This window comes from Hakea prostrata, chromosome 9 (assembly GCF_041222555.1).
Source record: "Hakea prostrata isolate BN-2017 chromosome 9, UWA_Hpros_2, whole genome shotgun sequence".
NCBI classification, from domain to species: Eukaryota; Viridiplantae; Streptophyta; class Magnoliopsida; order Proteales; family Proteaceae; genus Hakea; species Hakea prostrata.
The window spans coordinates 27,574,629-27,600,469 of record NC_142608.1 but is presented as its reverse complement, the minus strand read 5'-3'; positions in this window follow the sequence as shown (position 1 = coordinate 27,600,469).

Genomic DNA, 25,841 nt, shown 5'->3' with positions numbered 1-25,841 from the left:
ACCCTTGTATGGCAAATTACATGGGGGCAGTTGCTAGTGGCGGTCGATCAAACTAAGCAACTGCCTGGAGCGACCACCCATCTGTTTTCGGAGTTTTTGCCCTATTTTTCCCCCTGACTTCTATAAAAGGTAACCCTCGTCCAAGTAACGAATATTTTATTTGTGGTTGCTAAATTTGGAGGTTAGATAGCTGCGGGGAAGTTCCGAAAGTGAATCTGAAGTGCTGGAAGTGACCTGGAGATCAGTCCTTCCCTTTTTCTGGCTTTCTGACGTGAGGTAATGAATTCACCCTTTATTCTTTAGCCTCTTTGTCTGTTATTTTAGTGTTAACCCATCCCCTCCTCATGGTGGTTACCCTCTTTGATCATTGTGACTCTCTTTCCAATCTACTTGTGATGAATTATCCGTAAACGAAACCCTACTTTCGTGAGAAGGATAATCCAGTCATGGGGAGAGTTCTGGGTAACCCAATGATGGTAATTGCTAGGATTTCCTTCACCCTTTGGCTTTGGGAGTATTAGCTTTGAGACTTAGGCCATGATCCCTCGAAATCCGGATTGAAAACGGGTGATCACAAGCCTGAGTTTTGGATTGAAACTCTCTGTTTTTGGGGCGGTCACTAGTGGCGGTCGCTCAACTTAAGCGACCGGCCCGAGCGACCGGCTGGTAAACAGTGACCAAATGACTTTTGGTTCTGATTCCCTTTGATTCAATTAACTTATATAATATTGTAACACTGTGTTTATGTATACTCTGTTTGAAAAGAAAGACTTGTAATAGTTAACGGATCTCTTTTTACGGACAGTTTACTTATATGTAGGTAAGGACAACTCATCCTATCTTTTGAATAGACTTGAAATATACTAATCCAGTGTCTATTAGGATTTGTAATTCTTTATATATGCTGCTGTATTCATGTCTTATATATTAATCTTGTTATTTTACTGTTGTTTGTCTTGTTTACATATATACTGTGTTGATTATGAATGTTATGTATTGGTGATGGTTAGTATATGGTTCTGATGGAAGAGGTATTTCTTTTGAGATATCTTAGCTTGGGATATCAAAAAGCTGTGGAATGGGACACATGCCTGCTGATGTCTCCAGCACTGTCATGACTGTTTGATGACATTCTTAGGTAGGGTCTAGAATTGCATGGCTAGGTACCCCACATGCTACTACCCTTTCGATAGGGGGATTGAAACCGAGTGACCCATGATGACAGTGAGGTGACATTGGTCCATTGTTAGTCATGTAAATGGTAGGGTTGCATATGTTAGGGTTGGGCTCATGGATGTCCAAGGATCGGACCGGGTGTCGTGAGGAATCATGAGAGCATCCGCCCCAATAATTTGTGGATGACCATAGGGTTAAGGAGTGGAGTCCAATAGTGGTAGCCAGTCCGTGAGGATTCTCTTTCCTAGGTTGCGAAGGATACTGAACCGAGTTGGTTGGTGCCATAGGGGATGTATCTAGACTTCATGTAGACATGTAACTAGTATGACCTTGCATTAGATTAGAAACCCCGACATGCGCCAGTACTCATTACCAATGGTCGTGGTAAGAGAGTGTTGACTTAACCCCAGCCATGGAAATGATAGCCAGGTGTGGACTTTCCCCTTTTTCCCAGGATCCCTACAGAGGTAACCAGTCCTTGCCGAATCAAAGTGATGAGACTTACCCAGAGGAGGGCTGGTGTACATCTTAAAGCATGTCAACTATTAGAGACCTGCATAGTTAGAAATCATAGTATCATTCATACTTTGCATTCATTCATATTATTTGTGCATTTTGGCATTGTTGGATAATTGATGGGATTTGTGATTGTTTCTTACTGAGTTCTTTAGAATTCACGCCTTTATTTTGTATATGTTTATTAGCCTGCACAGAAGAAGGAATTGTACAGGAAGATGGACTGGTTTCCTATGAAGGAACCATCCCGTATGAAGAAGATGTGGCACCGTCAGTGGGAAATGGAGATAGCATGTGCGGGAGCTTCTGTGAGTGCATGGAGTGCGCTTATCGCACCTATTGATGGTCAGAGACGGAAGGTGGTCAGGAAGTTCGCTCAGTGAATGGAGAAGAACTGGAGAACACCCTATCTTGAGATTCATGAAAAACACTATTTAAACTTAGAAAAGGAAACTGGAAAGAAATTGATATAATTCTTTTGTGTTTACTCACTGAACTCTTATTCATTTTTATTCATTATTTCTTTCCTTTATTATTGTTATTGGAGTATTTGGACTCCTGTAATTCCTTTAATTCATTTATTGAACATTTGTTGCTCTTGATTATCTTTATTTGTATTTAATATTGTTGATAGACTAAAACCGTGGATCCTATGGCGGATCACTCCCACGGGTTGTCGGGCGGGTCTCGCCCCAATAATATGTAGACATAATTAACTCAAATCGACAGAAGGCTTCCAGATTGGGTTCTGAACTACTCCGAAATTACCTAGAAAATGCTAAAATAATAGAACATGATCTATCATAGTTTAAACATCAATAAACGCAAAAGAAATGAAAACCTAATGAATCCTAGGTTAGGGCCTTTTCGAAGTCAATTTGTAAAAACACGGTGAAGTAGAATGAATGAGGATCCACTCTAGGGTAAAGAGAAAGAATGAACTAGGTTGATACAGTAACTAGAAGCCTTCTACTATGTCTAATTAGTAGAGAAAATCAACGGTGAAAGAAAGTTAGAGGAATGGAGATGAGTACTAGCCTTTGAGAAAATTTATCGCCGCACGGAAAGCTTTTCAATAGACCTCCACACTACCTTTCACCTTCACAAAGTACTCTCTGACGATCTTTGATGTTCTTTGGCTACTAAGGATCATAATGACATGTTTTAGAACGGAAACACCTAAAATAGGGCCTCAAAAATTGAAATTCCAATTTTTCTCTCGAAATCGGGCTGTGAAATCGAGCCCTAACCCTAACCCAGAAACCCTATTGTCTGTAGGTTTGAAAACCCGAAGTGAAGGTAGAATACAACTATGGGCCATCTCAATGGAAGACATGGTGTTTGATCCAGAACCCATGGATATTGATGATGGTGCTCTATACTTGGAAACCCTGTCTGAGTTGGAGAAGAAACTACACATTGATGAAAGAGAGCCTGGTTGTTGGACCTAAAGCCTATCTGGACATGGTTTGAAGGCATTCCTCTATGCTAAGTAAGTAGTTTGATGTGTTGAAAGAAGCCCATCCAAAGTTATTGAAGATAGGGCCTTAAATCCCTATTTTGGAATTGCTGATGTCACATCCACCTAGCCGGTACCCTATCTGGCATACCCGAGTGTGTGATCCACAGCCCCGAAGATCAAGTATTGAGGAAATCATCCTCCCACATAGACAACAACATAATCATGAACAGATATAATCAAAGAGATACAACTGTTCTTAAAGGAAAATAAAGAAATGGAAATCAACTAAACTAGGAGTCTTTTAATCTATAGATAACGTCTTCATAAGTATAGACTTCATCAATCCAACTCAGACGTTCCCACTCCACATTAGGTCTAATCGTAGTATGCAAAGTGATCACTCGTCGGATCATCAATTTGATCTTCATTGTTGCCAACACCTTGCGTGTAGTACGCTTCTTCAACTGGTGCTTCTTCATATTGGCCTTCATAGTATTCAGTACCTATAGAGTAATCTAACAAAAGAGATTGCACAAAAAGGAGTGATTTCGCATGAACTCAGCAAGGCAAGTTAATTCCCAACAACATAAATAACATGATTTTAGAACATAACATGATGCAACGTGATATGAAACAGACAATGAATGTTTGAATCTAACTCTATGTATGCTGGTCTCTATAGGCAAACATGCTTTAAGTCATAGCACCATACTTCTTAAGGAGGGTCTCATCACACAACGCCACTTGGTAGTGGGTCCTTCATCCCTTAGGACAATCCATGGCTGGGGTATAGGTCACCGCTCTCTCACATCACCATTGGTTTAAGTACTGGCACATGTCAAGGTAAAACCTAGCCCAATGCAAGTCATCTACTTAGTCATATCAACTCAGATCCAGAAATGTCCATTCCTCGCCCGTGACGATCCTTTCTGGTATCCTTCACACTAGAGTTAGCATAGTCCTTGACTACGGACTCATCAACCCTACTGGTCATCCACAAATAACAGACGGGAAGCTCTCATGTCCCCTCGCAGGTTGGTTACCGGTATTGAGTGCCCATGAGCCCAAGTCTACTATTTGCAACCCTACCAGTAAATGGCCACTCACAAGTATCCACAATGTGATTCAAGTCTTCTCACGGATTGGTTACTGGTCTTGAGCGCCCATGAATCCCCATTGCTACCACGGGTCTCAATATCCTTCAGAATTGGTTCTAATATAATGGGGGTATTCTTAGCCAAACACTGCTAGACAGCCCTAGGTATGACAATCCATAATTCGGGAAAGTGTCAGAGGGCATCATTGGAAATATCTCGTACTATTTCCACTGATGTCCAAGGACATAAATGTCAAAAGGACACTTCCCAATCCCATCATACCTAATCAATCACATTCTCAGATCAGTCACATCATACATAACCGACATCTCATCATATAAAAGAATATTTAAAAGCATGATCAATTCATTAAACAACATACATGAGTAAGCATGCATATATACTTGAATAATGAAAAAGACAACATAAGTAAGGTGCTACTGTACTTATAGTAGAACATCATAATTAGAAAATACAATATTAGTAGCAAATCTAAGAGTTTCCATCATTAGAAACTAAAATATACGCAATCTATGTTATTATGAAAATAGTTGTCCTTACCTTAAATAGCGTTGATGATTATCCAAAGATCAAAGAGAGAGGTTCCAAACCTAGCAAATAAACCCTAAACAATCATAGATACAACATTAGGAAAGAGGCCTAAAATATTGGAGATCAAACGAATCAAACTAAGCGAAAAACAGAGCTACTGACTTGCTTGGTCGATTGGTTGGTCTACTGACCCAGTCGACCAACTGAGTCAGTACAAAGCAAAAACATGGATTTTGATCCGAAACTCAATCTACAAGATTCAAAACTCTACGAAACTTGGAGGAAACCTTTAGAACAGTATTCTAACACTAAAGGAGTATAGATTAGGCATTAACAATGATTAAAAACACTATCTTCCAATTTGAAATCATGATTCCCCAATTTGGTGAAAACCCTAGTTTTCGATGAAAAATATACTATGAGTCCATGGGAAAGACTAGAGATGATCAGATCTCATCCTAGTAGAAGAAAATCAGATATCATACACAAGTCCATCATGAAAATTAGATCCAATCTTGTTAAGAAAGTGAATCAAAAAGAGAGATCATGGTTTTATGAGGGTTTAACAAGGATCATGGTGAAGATCAATGTAAATGTCATTAAACCTTGAGAATGGAAGGAGATTATGGAAGAGATGGTTGCAAGGATGCAGCATCTTCTTCATAGTCTCAATCAAGAATAAGATCATAGAAGAATAAATCACAACACAAAAGAGATCACTAACCTTTGATTGACAGATCGGAGATGAGAAGCTTCAGATCTTGCAAAGATCCTTCGAAATCACCAAAGAGAGCTTTGAAAGAGTCTTCCCACGTTCTCTGAGAGTTTTGGAGGCAAAGGATACTAAGAAACATGAAGTTTACTTAAATAGAAAGTAAAAAACCCTAAACAGAGGATTTTCTCGGATTTCTTGACCTGTTGGATGATTGGTTGGTCGATTGGCCCAATCGACCAAGCAGTCGACCAAGCTGGTCAGCAAGGCCTAGACAGGGAATTGGAGGCCCAACTCAAGTCCAAACCTCATGGGCTTCTCCCAACACAACATATGACTTACCTAGTATAGAGAGATGCCTACGAATCATCTCCAACTATACTTTAAGTCCATCAACTTGACACATCTTCAACAAGCTGCAGCTTCCTTTCCAGATCAGCACAGACTTCCAAGTATGGAACTCCATCATCAATTTCCATGGGTTCTGGGTCAAACACCATGTCTTCCACTAAGATGGCCCATAGTTGGCTGCTTCTTTTGCTCTGGGTCTTCGAACCTACAAACAACTTGGTTTCTGGGTCAAGGTCAGGGTTAGGATAGGGCTGGATTTCAAATTCCCCCCCCCCCCTTAAAAGAAATTTCATCCTCAAAATTGAAAGTGTACTTGTACTTCCAAAAAGATGAGGAAACTTCTCCTTCATGTCTTCTTCCCTCTCCCAAGAAGCTTCTTCAAGGGTATGGTTCTTCCACCGAATCTTCACCAAAGGAATGGTGCGATTTCGCAATTGTTTGTCCTTCTTATATAGGATTTCGGTTGGCTCTTCATCATTTGTAAGATCAGCACTAAGTCCTTCGGGTGCTTGCTGTAGTATGTGTTCCAGAAACTCTATGTATTTCCGAAGCATCGAAACATGAAACACATTATGAACTCTAGCAAGAGATGGAGGCAAGGCCAAACGATATGCAACAGGTCCAACCTTTTCAAGAATCTCGAAAGGTCTGATGAAACGAGGGCTAAGCTTTCCCTTAACATTGAATTTCATCACACCTTTCATAGGTGAAACCTTTAAGAAAACTTTATCCTCAACTTGAAATTCCAAATTAGTCCTTCTCTTATTAGCATAGGATTTCTGTCTTGACTGAGCAGACTTGATCCTTTCTCTAATCATATCAACCATCGCACTTGTAACTTCAATCATTTCCAGACCTAAGACTTTTCTTTCACCGGTCTCAGTCCAGTACAAGGGTGTTCTACAAGTGTTACCATACAAATCCTTGAATGGAGCCATGCCTGTTGCTTGATAACTGTTGTTATAGGCAAACTCAACCAAAGCTAAGTGTTCATCCCAATATCAACAACACAAGATCTGAGCATATCTTCCAAAATCTAAATTGTCCGCTCAGATTGTCCATCAGACTGTGGATGATGAGCAGTACTCAAATTCAATTGGGTTCCCAAGGCCTTTTGCAAATTGTCCCAAAACCTTGAGGTGAACCTAGGATCACGATCAGAAACAATACTCACTGGTACTCCGTGTAGACGAACTACATTGTCCACATAAAGCCTAGCTAGCTTATCCAAAGTATGAGTGATCTTCATTGGAATGAAATGGACTGATTTGGTCAACCTATCAACAATTACCCATACAGTGTCATTACCTTTACTTGTCAGAGCAAGCTAGTCACGAAGTCCATATAGATATCTTCCCACTTCCAATTAGGAATAGGAAGGGGTTGCAGTAATCTAGATGGGGGTTGACGAACTGCTTTCACAAGTTGGCAAGTCTCACACTTGGCCACAAAATCTTCCACATCTACCTTCAAACCAATCCACCAAAAATGTTCTCTTAAGTCTTTGCACATCTTGGTGCTTCCAGGGTGTATTGTAAAAATAGATTGGTGTGCTTCCTTCAAAATCTCCTTCTTGATTTCAACATTCGAAGGCACACAAAGTCTTCCTTTAAACAGTAAGGTACCGTCCATAGATATACTAAAGTCAGGATCCGAATCAAGATTCGAAGAAATCTTCTCAATCTTCTCTTTCAATTCCTGATCAAAAGCTTGCAGAGCAACAATTCTGTCTCTAAGTGTCACACCCCACCCGCCGGTCTCGATTACCTGCCCGACAACCCGGGGGAGTGATCTGTCACAGGATCCACTGTTTTAGTCTATCAACAATAATAAATACAAATATAGACAATCAAGAGCAATAATGTTCAATAAATGAATTAAAGGAATTACAAGAGTCCAAATACTCCAATTACAATAATAAAGGAAAGAATAATGAATAAAAATGAATACAAGTTTAGCGGAAGTAAACAAAAGAGTTATATTATCTTCTTTCTGGTTTCTTTTTCTAATGCTATAAACTTAGACTCAAGTTTATCAAGACGAGGAGTCCTCCAGTTCTTCTCTAATCTCTGAGCGAACTGCTTGGGTACTAGTCACCTCTGACCATCAATAGGTGCGATAAGCGCACTCCATGCACCCGCAGGAGCTCCCGCACAGGCTATCTCCATTTCCCACTGACGGTGCCACATCCTCTTCATACGGGATGGTTCCTTCATAGGAAACCAGTCCATCTTCCGGCACATCTCCTCCATCTTTACAGACTAATAAACATATACAAAACAAAGGAGTGAGTTCTAGAGAACTCAGTAAGAAACAATCATAATTCCCATCAATTAACCAACAATGCCAAAATGCACAAATAATATGAATGAACGCAAATTATGAATGATACTATGATTTCTAACTATGCAGGTCTCTAACAGTTGACATGCTTTAAGATATACACCAGCCCTCCTCTGGGTAGGTCTAGTCACTCTGATCCGACAAGGACTGGTTACCTCTGTAGGGATCCTGGGAAAAAGGGAAAGTCCACACTTGGCTCTCATTTCCATGGTTGGGGTTAACTCAACACTCTCTTACCATGACCATTGGTAATGAGTACTGGCGCATGTCGGGGTTTCTAATCCAATGGAAGGTCATACTGGTTACATGTCTACATGAAGTCCAGATACATCCCCTATGGCACCAACGAACTTGGTTCAGTATCCTTCACAACCTAGGAGAGAGAATCCTCACGGACTGGCTACTGCTATTAGACTCCACTCCTTAACCCTATGGTCATCCACATATTATTGGGGCGGATGCTCTCATGACTCCTCACGACACCTGGTCCGTTCCTTGGACGTCCATGATCCCAACCCTACATATGCAACCCTACCATTTACATACTAACAGTGGACCAACGTCACATCACTGTCATCACGGGTCACTCGGTTTCAATCCCCCTACCGAAAGGGTAGTAGCATGTGGGGTACCTAGCCATGCACTTCTAGACTCTTCCTAAGAATGTCATCAAACAGTCATGACAGGTCTGGAGACATCAGCAGGCATGTGTCCCATTCCACAGCCTTCTGATATCCCAAGCTAAGATATCCCAAAGGAATACCTCATCTATCAGAACCTTATACTAATCATTAACAATACATAACATTCATAATCAACAAAGTATATATGTAATCAAGACAAACATCAGTAGTACAACAAGATTAGTATATAAAATATGACTACAACAATATACATAATGAAAGCCTATTGCTAACAGACACTGGACTAGCATGTTCAAGTCTATACATAAAGATAGGATTGAAAGTCCTTATTTGCATATGAGTAAACTATCCGCAAAAAGAGATCCGTTAACTATTACAAGACTTTCTTTTCAAACAGAGTATACCTAAACACAGGGTTACAATATTATATAAGTTAATTGAATCAAAGTGAATCAGAACCAAAAGTCATTTGGTCACTGTTTACCAGCCGTTCGCTTAGGTTGAGCGACCACCACTAGTGACTGCCCCAAAAACAGAGAGTTTCAATCCAAAACTCAGGCTTCTGATCACTCGTTTTCAATCTGGATTTCGAGTGATCATGGCCTAAGTCTCAAATCTAATACTCCCAAAGCCAAAGGGTGAAGGAATCCTAACAATTACCATCATTGGGTTACTCAGAACTCTCCCCTTAATTGGATTATCCTTTTCACAAAAGCAGGGTTTCGTTTTTGGATGAATCACCTCAAGTAGATTGGAAAGAGAGTTACAAATGATCAAAAAGGGTAACCACCATGATGAGGGGATGGGTTAACACGAAATTGAGAGACAAAGGAGATAAAGGATGAAGGGTGAATCCATTACCTCACTTCAGAAAGCCAGAAAAAGGGAAGGACTGATCTCCAAATCACTGCCAGCACTTCAGATCCACTTTCGGAACTTCCCCGCAGCCGTCTAACCTCCAAAATTAGCAACCACGAATAAAATATTCGTAACTTGGACGAGGGTTACCTTTTATAGAAGTCAGGGGGCAAAATAGGGCAAAAACTTCAAAAACAGACCGGGCGGTCGCTCTAGGCGGTCACTTGGTTTGATCGACCGCCACTAGCAACCGCCCCCATGTATTTTTCCATACAAGGGTGCTTTTGCTAGGGGGTTGATATCCAAGTACAACCTAGCCCTAAAGAAGAGATGGGGGAGATCTTACCTTCATTCCGGACATCTCCGAACAACACTTGTCTTCCAAAAGTCCAACTACCAAGCAAGGTAGGCTCTTTAGACAGGGGATCCAGATCCATGGATTCAGGGTATGGATCATGGACTTCCTGTCACGCCCTCCCAGCCGGTACCCTATCTGGCATACCCGAGAGTGTGATCCACAGCCCGAAGATCAGGTATCGAGTGATCAACCTCCCACATAAACAATAACATAATCATGAACAATCATAACAAGAGTGCGGAAGATAAATCATGGATCCAATAATGAAAGATTGAATCATAAACGAATCAGAATAATAGATATAATCAGAGTGTCAACAGATAAGTAAAGTGAAGCAAAAATCCCACTTTACATCCAGCGGAAAAGTAGCTCGAAAGAATAAACTAGATAAAAGCTAATCCCAGTAGCAAGTACATTGGGTAACTAAATTATTCTCCACTTTGTAGACGACATCCTTGTAGGTGTAGATCTCATAAATAGCACAAGGACGCTTCCACTCAATGGTCGGACTAAGCATTGTACGGAGCATAACCACCCGCGGAATCTTCAGAGTAATTGTGGTAACCGCAATCACCTTCCTGGAGATATGCCTCTTCGCCTTGCGCTTCCTCATAGGGACCGTCATAGTACTCGATACACTGCAGGATAGTCTAACAACATTGTACAATAAAGGAATGAGTTTCAAAGAAACTCAGTAAGGCAGTTAAAATCCATAATAACATAAATGGCAGGATTCCAGAACAATCATGAATGCAATATGATATGAGACAAGCAATGAATGAATGAATCTAACTCTATGTATGCTGGTCTCTATTGGCAGACATGCTTTAAGTCATAGCACCGTACTTCCGTAGGAAAGTCTCAATCACTCATCATCGGTTGGTAATGGGTCCGGCATCCCTCGGGACATTCCATGGCTAGGGGGTTAAGTCAACACACTCTCTCACAACCATTTGGTATAAGTACTGGCGCATGTCGGGGTAATACCTAGCCAAATGCAAGTCTTCTACTTGGTTACATCAAGTCGGATCCAGATACTTCCATTCCTCGTCCCCGACGATCCTTTCCGGTATCCTTCACACTAGAGTCCTCATAGTCCCCGACTACGGACTCACCAACCCTATTGATCATCCACATATGGTAAACGGGAAGCTCTCACGTCCTTTCACGGGTTGGTTACCGGTCTTAAGCGCCCGTGAGCCCAAGTCTAACCATATGCAACCCTACCAATAAATGGCCCCCACAATGTGATTCCTGTCCTCTCACGGGTTGGTTACCGGTCTTGAGCGCCCATGAATCCCCATTGCTACCACGGGTCGTTCGGTCTCAATACCCCTCCGATTAGGGTCGACATAACAGGACATCCTAGCCAAACACTACTAGACAATCCTAGATATGTCATCCAACGGTTTAGGAAGGTGTCCAGAGGGCATCTCCGGAAACATCCCATAATATTCCCGTAGTAGTCCAAGGACAGAAATGTCAAAAGGACACCTCTCCTTCCCAAACCATACGTAAGCATACACATGCATCAATTCATATCATCACATATATGGTAACTCCATATATGGAAAGAAATCAATATTTACAAACATTTGTATAACATTGGTAAGTAAATCATACATGAATCAATTCAATATGAATAAGTAATGCTACTGTAATCAAAGTTATGCAACAGTAGTATATCATTGTAAGAATCTAATTTAGGAAACATATTAATGATATTCAAATATAGAAACTAGATTCATGCTATCTATGTAATTAAGGAAATAACCATCCTTACCTTTTATAACTCGCAAAGAATCCTAAGAAATCAAGTAGGATCTTGGCAAACTTGAGAAGAAGGTCCTAAACAAGTATATACCACATATTAGGAAAGATCCCTAACAGAAAATATAGCAAAGCATCCGAAACAGACCAATTCGGAGTTGTTTGTACTCATTGGTCGAGTGGATTGGTCGAGTGGTCCAGTCGACCAATCGATCGACCAATGCGGACGATAACTTAGAAAATCGAGTTTTGAGATATGAAATCCGAATTTGATGGTTCAAGAGGATACTAATCAAGGGGTAGACTACATCAGTAGTATTCTAGCATATAGGGGACCTCAAAACACTAATCAAATCAAGGTATCAAGACCCAAATTAGGAAACAAAAAGTTACCATAAATAAATCAAACATGGATCTTGATGAAGTTTGAAATAGAAAACAAGGACAAGAACAATAGGAAGATGGATCATTGCTTTCGGTAATGAAAACATGAAAACATGCATAGGTCTTCATGGTATAAGGCTTAGAAGCATAAATCTAAATAAGGAAATAAAACCTACCATATATGTACTATCATGCATCATGAAGAACACATAGTAAGGTAGAAGAGAACAACTAGAATTCTATGGATTATGGATCATAGAAAGAAAACACAACCATTAACCACTAACATGATCAATGAAAGAAGATCCAAAGAGATCAGAATTCAGATTAGAAGATTAACAGAGATTAAATCATGGTTTGATCATGAATCCTTCAAAAGCTTGCAATGATCATGGTTAAGATCATTGTTCTAGCCTTTAATCCTTAGGATGATCATGAGAACATGTTCGAGAGATGTTTGCAACGAGAGGATGCAGCATCTCTTCTCTGTCTCAACTCAAAAAGGAAAGAAAAACAAAGATGTAGGAGAAGAAGAGAGAGTAGACATACCTTTTGATGCAAAAAGAAGAGTTCCGACGAAGATCCGCCAAGAAAACTCCAAGGATGCAAGAGAGATGACTTGCGAGAGGTCTTTGGTTCGTTCCGGAGGGTTTGGAGGCAGCAAATACGAAGTGGACTCGAGATTAGACTTAAATAGAGCAAGAATCAACCTAATTGCCAAAGACAGCACCCATTGGTCGAGTGGATTGGTCGACTGGCCCGGTCGACCAATCGGTCGACCAATGCGAGACAACAAGGCCAAAACGGGGAATTGAAGGCCCAGGATCAAATCCAAACCTAAAGGGGTTTTGCACACAAGTCAAGTGACTTACCTAGTAGGTAGAAATGCCTTCAAACCAAGATAGAGATCACTCCAAGTCCATCAACTAATTAGATCTTCATCGGGATTCTGTTTCCATAAATAGAACCTCAACATCAACCTTCATGGATTCAAAGCCGGACACCAAGTCCTCTCTTGGGATGGCCCAAAGCTGACTTCTTACTTTACTTCGGGTCATCGGACCTACAAATAACAAGGTTTCCGGGTCAAGGTTAGGGCTGGGTTTCACATTCTCCCCCCCCTTAAAGAAATTTCGTCCCCGAAATTGAAAGCGTACCTGTGCTTCCAAAGAGGTAAGGAAACTTCTCCTTCATGTCTTCTTCCTTCTCCCAAGAAGCTTCTTCAGGGGTATGGTTCTTCCACCGAATCTTCACCAAAGGAATGGCGCGATTCCGCAGCTGCTTGTCCTTCCTATCCGAGGATTTCGGCCGGTTCTTCATCATAGGTCAAATCAGCACTAAGTCCTTCAGGTGCTTGCTGCAAAATGTGTTCCGGATTCTCTATGTATTTTCGGAGCATCGAAATATGGAACACATTGTGCACACCAGCAAGAGGCGGAGGTAATGCTAATCGATACGCAACGGGTCCAACCTTTTCCAAAATCTCGAAAGGTCCGATGTAACGAGGGCTAAGCTTTCCCTTAACATTGAATCTCATCACACCCTTCATTGGTGAGACCTTGAAAGACTTTCTCTCCAACTTGAAATTCCAAATCGGTCCTTCTCTTATCGGCATAAGATTTACTGTCTCGGCTGAGTGCAGACTTAATCCTTTCTCTTATCATATCTACCATAGCACTTGTAGCTTCAATCATCTCGGGACCTAAGACTTTTCTTTCACCTGTCTCGATCCCGGTACAAAGGTGTCCTACAAGTACTACCATACAAAGCCTTGAATGGAGCCATGCCTATTGTTGCTTGATAAGCTGTTGTTATAGGCAAACTCAACCAAAGCTAGGTGTTCATCCCAATTACCACCCATATCCACCACACAAGATCCGAGCATGTCTTCCAATGTCCGAATTGTCCGCTCGGATTGTCCATCGGGGCTGTGGATGATGAGCTGTACTCAAGTTCAATTGGGTTCCCAAGGCCTTCTGCAAACTATTCCAAAACCTTGAGGTGAACCTAGGATCACGATCCGAGACAATACTTAATGGCACACCATGCAGACGAACCACATTATCCACATAAAGCCTGGCTAGCTTATCCAGGTATGAGTGATCTTCATAGGAATGAAATGGGCTGATTTGGTCAACCTATCAACAATCACCCACACGGTGTCATTGCCTTTACTTGTCCGAGGCAAGCTAGTCACAAAGTCCATGGAAATATCTTCCCACTTCCAACTGGGAATAGGAAGGGGTTGAAGTAATCCAGATGGAGGTTGTCGAACGGCTTTCACACGTTGGCAAGTCTCACACTTGGCAACAAAATCGTCAACATCCGCCTTTAGACCAATCCACCAAAAATGTTCCTTCAAGTCCTTGTACATCTTGGTGCTTCCCGGGTGTCTGATAAAGTGGCCGACTGGTGTGCTTCCTTCAATATTTCTTTCTTAACTTCATCGTTTGCGAGGCACACCAGTCTTCCTCTAAACAACAAAGCACCATCCATGGATATACCAAAGTCGGGGTCCGACTCGGGATTCGAAGAAATCTTCTCAACTTTGGTCAAAAACTCTTGATCGAAACTCTGTGAGCAACAATCTTATCTCTAAGACCAGATCTTGCCGTCATGGCGAAAGAATAAAATCAGAATTCTCGGAACGATTTCCAAATCAAAACTCTCAATAGAAGACCACAATGGTAAACTCAAAGCATTCAAATCCAAAGTCTTCTTCCGGTTCTTCCTACTAAGAGCATCAGCAACAACATTTGCTTTCCCGGGATGATCTTGAATATCACAATCATAATCGGAGACGAGTTCCAACCATCTCCTTTGTCTCATGTTCAACTCCTTTTGGGTAAAGAAGTATTTCAAACTCTTATGATCCGTGAAAATGGCAATCTTCTCACCGTAAAGATAATGTCTCCAAATCTTCAAAGCAAAGACAACGGCGGCAAGTTCTAGATCGTGAGTGGGGTAATTCCGCTCATAATCCTTCAATTGCCGAGAAGCATAGGCTACGACCTTGCCATGTTGCATCAGTACACAACCCAAACCAATCTTTGACGCATCGGTATAAACTGTCATACCACCGGAACTATCGGGTATAGTCAAAACCGGGGCACTTGTCAATCTATCTTTCAACTCTTGGAAATTCTTCTCACGGGCGTCGGACCAAACAAACTTCTCTTCTTTCCTGGTCAACTTAGTCATAGGAGCAGCCAACCGAGAAAAGTTCTCAATAAACCTTCGGTAGTAACCCGCCAATCCAAGAAAACTTCTTATTTCCGTTCTTGACTTCGGTCTCTCCCAATCAGCCACGGCTTGGACCTTTTCGGGATCGACACGAATACCTTCGGCTGAAACTACATGACCAAGGAAAACTACTCTCTTAAGCCAGAAATCACACTTGCTAAACTTAGCAAACAACTTCTTTTCTCGCAACCTTTGCAAAGTGAAACTTAGATGACTCGCATGCTCTTCTTCGCTCTTCGAATAGATCAAGATGTCATCAATGAAAACAATCACAAACTTATCAAGCACATCATGAAATACTCGGTTCATGAGGTCCATGAACACCGCGAGGAGCATTGGTCAATCCGAAAGGCATGACTCTAAACTCGTAGTGACCATACCGCGTTCGGAAAGCTGTCTTGAAGATATCACTAGACTTCACTTTCAATTGGTGATATCCGGACCTTAAGTCAATCTTTGAGAACACAACTGCACCCTTCAACTGATCGAAGAGATCATCGATTACGGGCAGCGGATATCTATTCTTGATAGTCAACTTATTCAACTCACGGTAGTCGATGCACAAGCGCATACTACCGTCTTTCTTCTTGACGAACAAGACCGGAGCTCCCCAAGGTGAAACTCCCTTCTCTTCCTTAACTTTTCCCACCTAGTGTGTCACCTTGGTTTCCAAATTAGAAGCAAGATATCCAAGAACATCATCAACAACTTGCTTCCACTCTTTACTTAAAATCATCAAAAATCCACTTGACCAAATGATTGGAAATCTTAAATCATGCTTAAATATATCCATATAGTCATCAAACAATATTCCATAAGGCAAAAATCACATTTTCCAAAAATTCAACAGCAAATGAGGTCACTTGTGACCATTGGTCGAGTGGTTGGTCGAGTGACCCGATCGACCAATCGAGTCGACCAATGCAGGCAGAATCGAAAATTCGCATTATAAGCCTCATTTCCACATTCCAACCTCATTCTAACTTCTTCCAAAGGTGAGAGAGCTCTAGGGAAAATCTCCAAGTGTTCCCACAAGTGTTCTTGAGGTGATTTAGTGCTTCAACAACAACACCACAACACACCATCTTCATAAACAAGGTAAATCTCTCATTCTTTCTTCCATTTTCATCTTCTCATGCTTGCATTTCAATAAAACCATGCTTTACTTGTATCCAATGCTAGAAATCATGCTTAGGAATGCTTAGAAACATATTCCCTAGGTTTTAAACACAATGACATGCATAGACAACAAGTTTTAACACATTTGGTGCTCATCTCGCAAAGTTTTATACCGAAATCGATATCTTTAGAAAAATTTCGTTTTCTCTCAAACCGCTTGAAATTTTCGCACGAGATCAAATGCTACATGCTCAAGATGACATTGTAGATAGGTCCATACAATTTGATTTAACCAATTTCAACTTTTCAAAAATCCAATTTTGACCTAAATTGCAAAATCCCCAAATTTCTTCTTGCTGAATTTTACGCTTTAATCCAAGTTTTCGATCGATTTTCATCAAACAAACTTCATAGACATGAAATTCCAAGTATTGTGCACATGCTAGTATGTTCAAATCAAATTTCCCCCAAATTTGAAATTTTTTGAAAAATTACGAAAATACCCTTTTGGCTAAAATCTTGAATAGCACTAATTGGAATTGTCTCTTGTCTCTTTCACAGATACATCATGCAGAGGGGAGGACGAGGAGGAGGTAGAGGTAGAGGTCGCATCGTAGGTGCTCTCGGGGGCGGAGGTCGGGTTCCTTTCGAGCCCCGAGAGAGGAGGTTAGGAGGCCGGACCTGTTTGACACACCTCGGGCCGAGTTTGCATACGAGGCCTACTTCAGCTATTGTAACATCGAGATGGGGCGTCTACTTCACTTACGCCAGCTCGGAGCCTTCGGGATCCGGCGGAGGTTCGACACCTTACGGTGGACTCACCTCTTCACCGAGGATTTGCCGGTATACCGGAGCTAGTGAGGTTGTTCTTCAGCAACCTTACTTACACGAGAGGAGGCTCGGGGCCGGGGACATCCACTCGGACTTGTCCTCGGGAGCGGGGGTCCACCGGACTCGGATTCGCTTCTCCACCCGGACAACGGCTGAGATCCTGCGGGTCCCTTACTACCCACATCGGTGTGTGGATACCTGCCGGAGCGGACACTGGATAGCCATCCCGATGCCGTACGAGCTTCGCGAGATATGCTCTACGCTATGGGATAGCCGCCGATGCTTCACACCGTGGACTAGCGGACGGATGACGGGTTCTGCACGTATTATCGGTCGCATAGTCGGCCGAAACATCATGCCAAAGCCGGACATCACCATCGGGTCACGGTGATGGAGGCCTTGGTCATTTACCGCATCTACATGGGCTTCGAGATCGATCTTTCCTACATCATTCAGCGGGTCATGCTTTGGACTTAGGTTCTGCGGCCTAGCATGCGGAACCTTTGCTATGGGAGGCTTCGACTTTGATCTTCGGGCATTTCGGGGTGAGTTTCGAGGATACTCCGATGGACACTAGATCACGGGGATACCCCATTGGGACTCGGACCATTCGACGGATGAGACTACATCGGTTAGAGAGATCTCCTGGTCCGGAGGGTGAGGATGATGATGAATCGAGAGGATGAGGATGAGGGATCCGAGGATGGAGGAGAGGATATCGGTCTGATAGTGATGATCGGGCCGGAGATGATCCCACCGATATGCGCGAGGCTGAGCACAGTGCATCACGAGTTTCCTTCATCACATTTCGAGGCGGGTGGCCCTTCACATGCGGTTCCGGAGACTTCAGATCTTGGTGCACGGATGAGATCGATGACTTCCATGCTAGAGAGGATGGAGGTCGGACGGGAGCAGATGTACGAGAGGATGGAGTCTCGACGGAGACGAGGATAGAGCATCGGGTGACTCAGCTAGCGAGGAGTTCGAGCATATAGAGATCGAGTAGATCACCTAGATAGACTGTACCTTAGGATTTTCCATTTATGCTTTTCAGATGTAATCATTGTAAAACTTTTGAAATTAATGAAGTTCATTTTGTTTCTCTTTATTTATTGTATGTTATGCACTTTTCTTTTCCTTGCATTAGTGTCATTTGTTCAAGTATAATTATGGTATGTTATTCGGAAATGTTCTGTTATGCCTCAAAGTTCAAGTTTCTAATTCGGTGTTCTATTATTCACTTCTAAGAGTAGAAGAGTCACTTCAGATCAATGACTCGGGAATGTTCAGTTGTTGCCTTTTGTGGTTAGGATCTCCTCGAACCTTGGGCTCGATACCAATCATCCCGCCCTCCCGGCCGGTACCCTATCGGCATACCCGAGAGTGTGATCCACGGCCCGAAGATCGGGTATCGAGTGATCAACCTCCCACATAAACAATAACATAATCATGAACAATCATAACAAGAGTGCGGAAGATAAATCATGGATCCAATAATGAAAGATTGAATCATAAACGAATCGGAATAATAGATATATATCGAGTGTCAACGAGATAAGTAAAGTGAAGCAAAAATCCCACTTTACATCCAGGCGGAAAAGTAGCTCGAAAGAATAAACTAGATAAAAGCTAATCCCGTAGCAAGTACATTGGGTAACTAAATTATTCTCCACTTTGTAGACGACATCCTTGTAGGTGTAGATCTCATAAATAGCACAAGGACGCTTCCACTCAATGGTCGGACTAAGCATTGTACGGAGCATAACCACCCGCGGAATCTTGAGTAATTGTGGTAACCGCAATCACCTTCCTGGAGATATGCCTCTTCGCCTTGCGCTTCCTCATAGGGACCGTCATAGTACTCGGTACACTGCGGGATAGTCTAACAACATTGTACAATAAAGGAATGAGTTTCAAAGAAACTCGGTAAAGCGATTAAAATCCATAATAACATAAATGGCGGGATTCCAGAACAATCATGAATGCAATATGATATGAGACAAGCAATGAATGAATGAATCTAACTCTATGTATGCTGGTCTCTATTGGCGGACACTGCTTTAAGTCATAGCCCTTCTTTAGGAAAGTCCTACAGCCAAAGTCTCAATCACTCATCATCAGTTGGTAATGGGTCCGGCATCCCTCGGGACATTCCATGGCTAGGGGGTTAAGTCAACACACTCTCTCACAACCATTTGGTATAAATCTTGGCGCATGTCGGGGTAATACCTAGCCAAATGCAAGTCTTCTACTTGGTTACATCAAGTCGGATCCAAATACTTCCATTCCTCGTCCCTGACGATCCTTTCCAGTATCCTTCACACTAGAGTCCTCATAGTCCCCGACTACGGACTCACCAACCCTATTGATCATCCACATATGGTAAACGGGAAGCTCTCACGTCCTTTCACGGGTTGGTTACCGGTCTTAAGCGCCCGTGAGCCCAAGTCTAACCATATGCAACCCTACCAATAAATGGCCCCCACAATGTGATTCCTGTCCTCTCACGGGTTGGTTACCGGTCTTGAGCGCCCATGAATCCCCATTGCTACCACGGGTCGTTCGGTCTCAATACCCCTCCGATTAGGGTCGACATAACAGGACATCCTAGCCAAACACTACTAGACAATCCTAGATATGTCATCCAACGGTTTAGGAAGGTGTCCGGAGGGCATCTCCGGAAACATCCCATAATATTCCCGTAGTAGTCCAAGGACAGAAATGTCAAAAGGACACCTCTCCTTCCCAAACCATACGTAAGCATACACATGCATCAATTCATATCATCACATATATGGTAACTCCATATATGGAAAGAAATCAATATTTACAAACATTTGTATAACATTGGTAAGTAAATCATACATGAATCAATTCAATATGAATAAGTAATGCTACTGTAATCAAAGTTATGCAACAGTAGTATATCATTGTAAGAATCTAATTTAGGAAACATATTAATGATATTCAAATATAGAAACTAGATTCATGCTATCTATGTAATTAAGGAAATAACCATCCTTACCTTTTATAACTCGCAAAGAATCCTAAGAAATCAAGTAGGATCTTGGCAAACTTGAGAAGAAGGTCCTAAACAAGTATATACCACATATTAGGAAAGATCCCTAACAGAAAATATAGCAAAGCATCCGAAGCAGACCAATTCAGGGTTCTTTGTACTCATTGGTCGAGTGGATTGGTCGAGTGGTCCAGTCGACCAATCGGTCGACCAATGCGAGACGATAACTTAGAAAATCAGAGTTTTGAGATATGAAATCCGAATTTGATGGTTCAAGAGGATACTAATCAAGGGGTAGACTACATCAGTAGTATTCTAGCATATAGGGGACCTCAAAACACTAATCAAATCAAGGTATCAAGACCCAAATTAGGAAACAAAAAGTTACCATAAATAAATCAAACATGGATCTTGATGAAGTTTGAAATAGAAAACAAGGACAAGAACAATAGGAAGATGGATCATTGCTTTCGGTAATGAAAACATGAAAACATGCATAGGTCTTCATGGTATAAGGCTTAGAAGCATAAATCTAAATAAGGAAATAAAACCTACCATATATGTACTATCATGCATCATGAAGAACACATAGTAAGGTAGAAGAGAACAACTAGAATTCTATGGATTATGGATCATAGAAAGAAAACACAACCATTAACCACTAACATGATCAATGAAAGAAGATCCAAAGAGATCGAATTCAGATTAGAAGATTAGACGAGAGATTAAATCATGGTTTGATCATGAATCCTTCAAAAGCTTGCAATGATCATGGTTAAGATCATTGTTCTAGCCTTTAATCCTTAGGATGATCATGAGAACATGTTCGAGAGATGTTTGCAACAGAGGATGCAGCATCTCTTCTCTGTCTCAACTCAAAAAGGAAAGAAAAACAAAGATGTAGGAGAAGAAGAGAGAGTAGACATACCTTTTGATGCAAAAAGAAGAGTTCCGACGAAGATCCGCCAAGAAAACTCCAAGGATGCAAGAGAGATGACTTGCGAGAGGTCTTTGGTTCGTTCCGAGAGGGTTTGGAGGCAGCAAATACGAAGTGGACTCGAGATTAGACTTAAATAGAGCAAGAATCAACCTAATTGCCAAAGACAGACACCCATTGGTCGAGTGGATTGGTCGACTGGCCCCGATCGACCAATCGGTCGACCAATGCGACAACAAGGCCAAAACAGGGAATTGAAGGCCCGAGATCAAATCCAAACCTAAAGGGGTTTTGCACACAAGTCAAGTGACTTACCTAGTAGGTAGAAATGCCTTCAAACCAAGATAGAGATCACTCCAAGTCCATCAACTAATTAGATCTTCATCGGGTTCTGTTTCCATAAATAGAACCTCAACATCAACCTTCATGGATTCAAAGCCGGACACCAAGTCCTCTCTTTGGGATGGCCCAAAGCTGACTTCTTACTTTACTTCGGGTCATCGGCCCCCAAAAAACAACAAAAAAACAAAAACAAACGTACACCCCACACCCCCCCCCACACACCCCCCACCCAACACAAACCCCCCCAACCCCCCCCCCCCCCCCCCCCCCACCCCACCCCCGTTAAAAATACCAGCTACATTCACCCAACGGGAAGTCCCACCAAAAACCAAAAAAAAAAAAAAAAACCCACCCCACCGGCCACAAACAAAACCACAAAAAAAAAAAAAACACAACAAGGTTAAAACCAACCAACCAAACCAATTTTTTTTCTTTTCCTTTCTCCCTAAGAGCATCAAAGAACCACATTCGCCTTACCGGGTGATCTTTGAATGTCACAATCATAATCAGAGACCAATTCTAACCATCTTCTTTGTCTCATCTTTAACTCCTTTTGGGTAAAGAAGTACTTCAAACTTTTATGATCCGTGAAAATAGCAATTTTCTCACCATAGAGGTAATGTCTCCAAATCTTCAATGCAAAGACAACTACGGCGAGTTCCAAATCATGAGTGGGGTAATTCCGCTCATAATCCTTCAATTGCCAAGAAGCATAGGCTACGACTTTACCATGTTGTATTAACACGCAACCCAAACCAATCCTTGACGCATCAGTATAGACTATCAAACCGCTGGAGCCATCAGGTATAGTCAAAACCGGGGCACTTGTCAATCTATCTTTCAACTCTTGAAAATTCTTCTCACCAGCGTCAAACCAAACAAACTTCTCTTCTTTTCTAGTTAGCCTAGTCATAGGAGCAGCCAACCAAGAAAAGTTCTCAATAAAGCTTCTGTAGTATCCCGCCAATCCAAGAAAACTTCTTATTTCCGTCACAGTCTTCAGTCTTTCCCAATCGGCAACTGCTTGAACCTTTTTGGGATCAACACGAATACCTTCAGCAGAAACCAAATGGCCGAGAAATACTACCCTTTTGAGACAAAAATGACACTTGCTAAACTTAGCATAAAGCTTCTTTTCTCATAGTCTTTTCAAAGTGAAATTTAAATGCCTTACATGCTCTTCTTCATTCTTTGAATAAATCAGGATATCGTCGATGAAGACTGTCAAACTTATCGAGCACGTCATGAAATACTCAGTTCATGAGGTCCATGAACACAGCAGGAGCATTAGTTAAACCAAAAGGCATTACTCTAAACTCATAAGTCCATACCTTGTTCTAAAAGCTGTCTTGAAAATATCACTTGACTTCACTTTCAACTGGTGATATCCAGATCTCAAGTCAATCTTTGAGAACACTGCTGCACCTTTCAATTGATCAAAGAGATCATCTATCCTGGGCAGCGGATATCTATTCTTGATGGTCAACTTGTTCAACTCACGGTAATCAATGCATAAGCGTATACTACCATCCTTCTTGTTAACAAACAAAATCGGATCTCCCCAAGGTGATACACTAGGCTATATAAAACCTCTATCTAAGAGCTCATTCAGCTGGTTTTGTAGTTCTTTAAGTTCGGTAGGAGCCATTCTATACGGAGCTTTAGATACCCGAGCAGCTCCAAGGATTAGATCAATAGAAATTTCAACATCCCTATCAGGAGGCAGCTCTGACAAATCACCAGGAAAGACATCAATGAAGTCACAGACAACATTGACTTCTTCTCTTCCTTAACCTTGCTTTCATGTAGAACATCTTTCACTAATGCACAAACTTGCATCAATGCGGTCAATGTCTTCTTACCAATTCCTCCTCTTTCACCTTGAAATTCAAAAACTGAACTTCCACAAATCTGAAACTGAATTCTCTTTGAAGAACAAAGAATTACAGCTTTATGGGCTGTCAACCAATCGATTCCCAAAATGATATCAAAGTCTTTCATATCGAGAGGTACTAAATTGGCATCCAAGTTCTTCTCACCAACCAAAACAGAACATCTAACTAACACTTTATCTAGTTTCACAGCAAAAACAGTAGGAGTACTAATCAATAAACAACTATATACATTCTCAGGTGTTAGGTCAGTGTTCTTAATGAATGCAGATGATATGAACGAATGTGATGCACCCGTATCAAATGAAACAAATGCAGGTATAGAAGCAACTAACAATGTACCTGTACCACATCATGACTTGCATCTTGTTAAGTACCAAAAATACTGAACACTCTTCTAGAAGGAGGGGCAGGAGCACTCTTCACTACTGGAGCAGACTGTTGAACTGGCCTCTTTGGACAGGCACGAGCGAAGTGACCAGTCTGCTTACAAAAGAAGCAAACAGAGTCCTTAAGTCCAACTAGGATAGCTGTAGTTGGGGGCTTCTGAACCAAAGGTCTAGAATTTGCATTCACGGGCCTAGCGTTAGGAATATTCACAACTTGTCTATTCCCACCACACTAACTATGCTGGCTGGCTTGCTGAAATCCAGGACTCTGACCTACACTCCTAGGCTGGAAAGCAGGAGTAGGATATGGTGTAGGTCTAACAAAGCGCCGCTCCGTACGATCAACTAATTTAGGATTCCTTGACTACCAAGGTCTTTGCACACGAGCATTTTCCTTTTCAGTCTCTTCGAGCTTTTTCGAATTCTATACCACTTGAGCATAACTTTCAATAGGCTAAACTGTGAGATATGCTCTGATTGCAGGTCGCAATCCCTTAAATAATTTCTTCGCCTTAGCACAAATAGGCTTCAAAGAATCAAGAGCAAAGAAGTGAAGCTCTTCGAACTTCTGTTGGTATTCCAACACAAATAGTGATCCTTGCATCTATGCCATAAATTCAGCTTCCTTAGGATCCTGCACGGCTTCAGGGAAATAATTCTTGCAAAATGCTTCCTTGAAAATTTTTTCCAAGTCCGTCCACCAGTATACAAAGCTTCTAAGATAGGACAAGTAGAGGTCCACCAAGCATTAGCTTCGTGTTGAAGCTTCTGTTCAGCGAACAAAATCTTCTGAGCTTTAGAACACTGCAGATGATGGAAAGCATTTTCTAACTCTCACAGCCACTTGTTCGGAAACAAAGCATCATTGGACACTTCGGTGAAGGTAGGCACGTGCAACTTCAAGAAACTCTCCATCAAACGAGTATGAGGAGTTCCAGCCAACCTTTCCGCATTCAGGACTGCGGCATGAGGATTCCCATTAACACCAGCACGAGTCTCTTTGTGCAGAGTCATGAAACCCGTCAGCATTTGATGGAACTGATTTGCTTGTTGTTGCATCATATTGCCCATGATGTTGGAAATATCACGGAAACTTCCGATCTTCGGGGCATCGAGTACATCATGAGTACCTTGATCACCAGTGTGGGTCTGCAGATCAGAACCATCATTTGGTGTCTCACCACCTCCGTGGCTATTGGATCCACCACAACCACTTCTTAACAGAACCATACTGCAAAAACCGAAATGTCAAAAACACCAAAAATCGAAGATTCAAAAAAATCCACTAGTCCAAATGATTGGAAATCTTAAATCATACTTAGATACTTCCATTTAGTAATCAAATATGCAACCATAGGACAAAAATCACAATTTTCCAAATTTCATCAGAAATTGGAGCTACTGGGTCTGTTGGTCGATTGCTTGGTCGATTGGCCCAGTCGACCAACCAATCGACCAAGACTGGCAGCACGCGAAAATCAGGCTTTTAAGCATCAAAAACTCATTCCAAACTCACTTCAAACCTTGCAAACTTGAGAGGGAGCTCTGGAGAAGAAGTGCTAAGGTCTTCCTAAGTGTTTTCCAAGTAGTTTGGTGCTTCAACAACAACACCACATCTCACTTAGATCATCACACAGGGTAAACACTCATTTTCTCTCTCAAATTCATCTTCTCATGCTTGCATTTCATCAAAAATCATGTGTTGCTTATGTCTATTACTAGAAATCATGTCTAGGAGCTCCTAGAAACATGTTGCATGAGTTTTTAACACAATTACATGCTTAGACAACAAGTTCTAACACAATCTTGCACTTTCTCATCACTTTCGCAACCGAAATCGCCAAAC